Below are 7,519 nucleotides of genomic sequence, written 5' to 3'. Positions count from 1 at the left end.
CCCTGTTAAACTGTTCCCGCTTCCTTGACCCAAGGCTAGCTGCTTTCATTAATGTTAATTAACTTCTTCGCTCTCTCTAGGCACTGATCTTTATTCTGAATACGTTAATGCCTGTGTGAATCTTTGGTCTTTTGAATTCTTCTACAGCAAGTCAATTGCTCGTCTGGCGGCTGCTTTATTGTGAGTGTCACGTGAGGAAACTTGTGACAAAGCTACCTCTCATTTATGTGTCCGTTTCTGAATAGATACACTGCTAGACTATGCTGATTTTCATTGGTCTGTAGCTACCGTACTGTTCTTTTTTGTTAATCTACTCTTTACTAGGCGACCAAACACCTGCTGTAAGAAACGAAGTCCCACGCCTGAGACAGAAGATTAACAGGCAAGTGTTCTACTAGGGGACAATGATACTTGTCAAAACTCCGAAGGCGTTTCTTCCATCTTTCGGTAATTTGTATCAATTCAGACGCTTAGGGGGAGAGACGACAGACCCTCCAGCCGCAGCCGCAGCTCTTCACACAACCAACACACTCTACAGTTTGATGCCGACATTGAGTTCGATATCCCTTTAGTGTTACCTTACTTCTGTTCAGGCGGAACGTGCTATGTGCAGGCACCGAATTCTTTCACCCTCTGTATCCCATCATTTCGTCATCACACACACGAATGACTTCATCGCATTAAATCACGCGATTCAGTTACAAACCGGAAAATCATCTGCAGCTCCAGCAGGACCTTGCCAAGAGGATGAAGTAGCCAAAATTATCATAATATTCTACACAGGACACAAATATTCAATAAGTAAGACGTCGTATTAGACTTGTTTGGGCTCATATTTTGAGGAGTCAGCCGATGTAATTGGACGACACTGTATATGGTTACTTCACTGGCTGACTGGAGCCTTCCACATCAGCAAGATGTGGCCGTGGAGTTGAGTGTCTCCTATACTACTAAAAATAACGAATATGGAAATGATTCCAGCGAGCAGGAAACAGTCAGTAGCAGTACGGGCAATGAAATCCCACAAGGAGAAGTCACAGTGTCAAATCCGGTGACCCTAGAGGCCAGCTGAGAAGTGTTAAGCCGCTGGCTGTTTGGCGACCAATCGAACGGCTCGGTAGAGATTCATTCAGATATTTACACACTTGGTGACTCCAGAGAGAGGGTGCCCCATCTTGTTGAAAAAGGAAGTTGTCCTTGTTCAGCCTTGGAATCAACCGGTTTTTTAACATGGCAAGATACTGCTGACCATGCGTCGTAAGCAAATGAGTGGAATATCACAGAGAACACATTGACTTTGGGTGAGTCTCGTACATATTCAACGGCTGCAAGTGGGTTTTGTAGGCCCCAAATTCGAACACTGTGTTTGATTACTTTCCCTTAAGGTGGAAAGTTGCTTCATCATCGAACACGATGCGTTGTGCGGAAGTGTTATTATTATCAATAGCATTCTGAAGCTCGTCAGAAAATGCCACACGTTTGCGTTCGTCATCATGATGTAGACCCTGTAACAGCTGTAACTTGTATGGCTTCATAACCAGCCGATGATTCAAATCAAGCTAAACTGTTGCAGGCAGTTGTAACTCCCGAGTGGCATGGAGACCTGGTTTTGTGTAACTATGATGGAAACAGGTTTTAATTTATCCGACATATTCGTGGGAACAGAGGGAGGCCAGTACTCTTTGCTTTACATACAAATCTTTGTTTGCCGCGCGGGATTAGCCGAGCGGTCTGCGGCGCTGCAGTCATGGACAGTGCGGCTGGTCCCGGCGGAGGTTCCTGTCCTCCCTCGGGCATGGGTGTGTGTCTTTGTCCTTAGGATAATTTAGGTTAAGTTGTGTGTAAGCTTAGGGACTGATGACCTTAGCAGTTAAGTCCCATAAGATTTCACAAACACAAATCCTGTGTTCACAAACTGTAGATACCATATGCGGATGTTCGATCCATTGGGAGGATCAGTTTGATACCTTAAGCTGAAACGTCTTGTGGGGGATGAATAATTTTAACTCCAGAGATTGAATTTGCACGTATTTTCACTTGGCTCGAGTGGGACACGTTGCAATCCGAAACAGTGTGAAGGGACTATAGTCCAGTGAAACAGTCAGAAAAAAAACCTGTACCTTGCAAAAGGTGGGATAGAAGATTTTATTTCTTTAACTCGTTCATATTGTTGGAAAGGTTAGAAAACCAAGTTTTGCCAACAAAATTTCTTTTTTGAAAACTTTCTGCAGTCAAAAAACTTCGAAAATTTCGGACTTTTTTCAGTTTTTTCAAAATATCTCAGTTTCATTTGCTCCTATCGCTTTGACGTCTGTATTCTTTTTTAAAGAGTACAAAATTCTCTACAAATTTGATTTTTACAATTTTTTCTACTCCCAATATCTAAGGCGCTACAGCGCGTCAAAAAATACCAATTTTTCAAATTTCGAGCAAAGTGGCAAATTACCTAATTTTTGAACACTGTTATTTCAGTTTCTATTTGTGTAGTATAAACATATTACTCATCATGTTTTTCATTGGAATTTACCATCTCACTCTGCTGCAGGGCCAGGACAAACAGCATCGTATTCAGTAACTACGAACACATTCAAGTCGGATTGCGTGAAGTTTATTTGTGTTACAATATGTAATACGATTGCATGCAGATGCCGTACATTTTCTACAGTTGATTGACGTTAATTATCAGTTATAAGAAAAAGTATGTAGGAATTGTTCTTTAGTGGACAAAAGCGTATTTATTCTTTGGCGGGCGGAAGGCAATTATCTCTAGTGATCATTCACAGCGCGCTGACAGCTATTAGCACACAACAATAAGGGTCCTACAGTTTGGAGTCGCCTCCATTCAGTATATGTTGTGGTGCTGAAAATGAGTATGTCTGACATGAATTCGTGTTTCATTTGCGAAAAAAACTGTGGTGAGTGGTGGATGCAATGTGAAAAAGAAAGGACTGAGCACACTTATCGATTGTAGTGCTAAATGCAGGGAGTCTGCTTACACCCGTTTTTTGAAAACGCTGAGTGAAGTGATGGTGCATAAAGGATGCTACAAGAAGTACATTAATGAGAGAATGATAGCAGCTAGCCTTCGACATCCTCAGGAACCAACAGGCGTGCTATGTCGGTCGCAGGAAAAAGGTCAGTTGAAGTTCAAAAACGGTTCAAATGGCTCTGAGCACTATGGGACTCAACTGCTGAGGTCATTAGTCCCCTAGAACTTAGAACTAGTTAAACCTAACTAACCTAAGGACATCACAAACATCCATGCCCGAGGCAGGATTCGAACCTGCGACCGTAGCGGTCTTGCGGTTCCAGACTGCAGCGCCTTTAACCGCACGGCCACTTCGGCCGGCAGTTGAAGTTCAAAGAGAAATGCTTCGTATGTGCGAAAGGGAATTCTGATGACTTTTTAACCAAGCAGTTAAGACTACCATATGCCAAACGAAATTTTGATGGAGGGTACCTTATCTACAAAGTGACTTTGACTCGAAATGTTTGCTTCAAGTCAATAGCCCAAAGCTATGTTTCTTACCTGCAACGTCAATTTGGATCTCAATTTGCTATTGTATTTGATGGGTATCCATGTGAGGGAGACAAATGTAGCACAAAGAGTGCTGAGAGAATTCGCAGGTCCCAAAAACATTCTTCGGTTGACGTTGTGGTTGAATCAGAGATGGTGAACCAAGTCCCTCAGGACAAGTTCTTGTACAACGAACGAAACAAGATGCGTTTGATCACACTTCTTAAAAAGGAATTTCTGGAGTGTAGCGTTGAAGTGCACCAGCCACAAGAAGATGCTGACGTTATGATTGTAACATCTGTCATTTCAAGAACCAAAGATTTGGAAGTGTTGTCATTGTAGGAGAAGATGTTGACCTGCTTGTGCTCATGACCGGTTTGGGGCAAGGCATTGAAAACTTATTTTTCTTAAAGCCAGGAAGAGGAAATGCAGAAGAAAAGTGGTTTTCCACTGCATCTTACAAGTTTGACACTGAATATATTCTGTTCACTCACGCCTTTAGCGGATGTGATACAACATCCGCGTTTTTTGGCCAAGGAAAAATTAAGTGCTGCAATATTGTTGCGAAAAATGAACACCTAACCTCAGCACTTTGCACGTTCAATAAACCACATGCTACCCCTGAAGAAATAATAACAGCAACAAAACAGGTTACTATCGCATTGTATAGTGGGGGTGTCAGCAGTTCCCACACACTAGACCATTTGCGGTTCCAGCTATTCGCCAAGTCTGCCACAAAAAGCAAACTGAATCTTGCACGGTCGCCACCTACACTAGATGCTGCACAACATCATTCGTTGCGGACTTACCAACAAGTCCAAAGTTGGATGGGAAACTGGAAACCTCCTGAGAAATGGGGCTGGAATCACAGTGACCATGGTCCAATACCCGTTATAATGAGCCAAGATCCAGCACCTGAAGCACTTCTTCACATTGTTTCATGCTCATGCAAGCTGAACTGTGGCGGAACGTGCTCCTGCAAAAAAGCGGGTTTGAAATGTTCTTCAATTTGCAAGAAATGTATTGGGGTCAACTGTGAAAACGTGCAAAAATTTTTATATGGAGACAGTGAAGAAGATGTTATGGAGGATGTTGAGGAAACCACTGACGAAATCAATGAACTTGCTGAGGCTGGCTCGCTGTTTAAAGAAGAGGTCAATCTGGGATCAACTCTAGGTACAACCCCTGAATCCGTAACCCAAGGTATTTCTGGTGACACTGAGGAACCTGGCCCATCAAAACTTTGGAAGTGATGCTCATATCTGTCTCAAGTGCGCTAATGTGCGATATTACAAGTATTAAACACCCAGAACTGTCAACATTTTTTAGTAACTGACAATGCATTTTAATTGTAATAAAGCTACTTATTTTTAATGTCAACTTTGTGGCTTTTATACACAAGAATAATTACCTACCTAATTAGGTTGCCTATTGCAGCTAATAATAGTTCAGTTTCCTGAGACAATTTATTTTGTGTGCGTGTGTATGTGTGTGTGTGTGTGTGTGTGTGTGTGTGTGTGTCTATGTCTCTTAATGATTTATTGTTATATTTATAGTTTTACAAATACCAGGGCTGAGGTGGCCCACAGTGAACTTCAGGTAGTGATGTAAGAATCACAATAGTTGGGTGCCCAGCAATCCTCATATTGCATACAGAGAAATTGAATACTTGAAAGTGAGGTGGTAAATTCCAACATATAACATGATGTATAATGTATTTATACTACACAAACAGAAACTAAAAGATAGTGTTCAAAAATAAGGTATCTTGCTACTATGCTCAAAATTTGAAAAATTGGTATTTTTTGAGGCGCTGCAGCGGCTTAGATATTGGGAGTAGAAAAAATGGCAAAAATCAAATTTGTAGAGAATTTTGTGCTCTTTAAAAAAGAAAATAGACGTTAAAGCGATAGGAGCAAATGAAACTGAGATATTTTGGAAAAACGGAAAAAAGGCCGAAATTTTCCAAGTTTTTTGACTGTAGAAAGTTTTCCCAAGCGAAATTTTGTTGGAAAAACTCGGTTTTCTAATATTTCCAACCATATGAACGAGTTGAAAAAATAAACTCTTCTACCCCACCTTTTGCAAGGTATTTCTGCAATTTGACCGGACTACTATTAAAGCGAGAACACTGTTTTTCCGGTGCAGCCGTGAGCCGTGCTGCGGCTTGCATTGGTGCTGTTTGTAGGTTTCCGCCCTCTGTTGGAGACCACACGGAATCGTTCAGTTGGCATGGTTGTGGCTGTTTATCTTCTTCTCGAGTTGACTGGCGTCACTCGGTTTCGCAAGCGTTGCCTGTCCCCTAGTGGCAGCAGCGGCGTTTATCGATATGTAGTAACTGTTGCCCTATCTTTGGGACGACGTGGTTGTTTTTCCGGGTCTTGTGAGTAGGCCAGTTCGGTTGGGGACGCAGGAGGAGCCAGTTCCTCGCAGTGCCAGAAAACGCCAGGACCTCTGGCGGCATGCATGGACTGCCGCATGGAAGGGCTGTTGTCATGACGGTGAACGACCTCGTCGTAAACCAGATCCATCAAGCTTCAAGATGAGTGCATTTCAATCCAAGTAGAGAAACCTCCACCATTGTGATATCTCGCGATTCTCCAGTGACTTGGTTTCGTGTTACTGCTCGCAGTGTCGCCGAGGCGACGAGCAGCGAGTGGAGTGCTTGGGGAAGGCGGATCTGGTTAATTTTCCTTGATTTCTTATTTCTATTTACTGAGTTCAAGTTGCTACAATTTATTAAGTTCAACCAACGGTAATTTTTCTTGGCTGGTGGCCGCTAACGCCCCAGTTACCTGCCATGGGGGTTAGTGTATGTAACGGCAGTGTATGTTTCCTCGCCTTGCCGCTGCTGTCCGGTAAGGCGTGTAGTTTTGACAGGTTTCTTGATTTTAGGCCGGTTGGTGATTCTTCTACTCTCGTGGTATTAAATCCTTTCTCGTTCCAGGCGTTCTGGGGGCGTAGTGCAGGCCGCGGGTTCCGGCTTTGGCATATTGTTCCATCGTTGCATTTGGGTTATCGGACGTCAGGTATCTTCAGCAAGAGTATCATTAGCCATTCGTTAGACTGCCATTAGTCTGAGTTACCATCTTGTGAAGTGAATGCAACTCTTCGCTGCCTATCTCATTGGTCGCGAAAGTTTTTGTTGCCGGACCTTCTCAGATGTCGATTCCTGGAGCACCGCGTGTGGCCCCATGGTTCTTGTAAGACATGTGTGTTCTAGAAGGAGGTCTGATGGCCAGTAGTACAGTGTAACGCTCCTTCAGCCAACGCCTTCTGCGGGTATAATCTGCCTCAGTACCCTTTAAGGAACTTATGTACTGGTCATTGTGTTTTATTATTGTATTATTTATTACAGTACTTTGTAATGCCTACATTAAAGGTTATATATGTCTAGTTAATAGTTCACCTTCTGAAATAAATCTAGCAGTGTAGTGTTCAGTGGACGTTAAGGGTTGTGTTACAGAGTTTACCATCATCTTATTTCACACGTTTGGTGATGAGTTGCTTGTTTTTTTAATGAGCCTTTGCTATTGTCTTTGCTGTTTTACAGCAGATTTCTAAATTTATTTATATTATTGCCGTTCCTGACGTGTAAGGCCTACAGCCGTGATTGTGGTTATTTGCCTTAAAATTCTAATTTGGTATTAGTATTTTAGCAGTAAGCCTTAAAACCTTATTTACTGCCATTCCTGGTATCTTATGCTTTCTGCTGTGTTTGTGGCCACTTGCCTTTAATATTTCAATACCTATAATTTGTAAGATGCAGCGAGTTTTAAACAATTCTTAATTTATTGCCATTCCTGGCATGTAAGGTCTTCTGCCCAGATCACAGTGGCTTGCTTTTAAAACATTATCTGCTGTATCTATATTTAATGGTGATTTGCTAAATTGCAACTCACTGAAAACACTATTATTTACAGAGTTGTTTATTCCTTGATTAATAACGCGTGGTATTTTTATTTATTGTTGAGTCTGCAATTACTGGTTTAATAATTTGTG

This window comes from Schistocerca cancellata, chromosome 8, assembly GCF_023864275.1.
Source record: "Schistocerca cancellata isolate TAMUIC-IGC-003103 chromosome 8, iqSchCanc2.1, whole genome shotgun sequence".
NCBI lineage: Eukaryota > Metazoa > Arthropoda > Insecta > Orthoptera > Acrididae > Schistocerca > Schistocerca cancellata.
Note: the sequence above shows the minus strand (reverse complement) of the source record.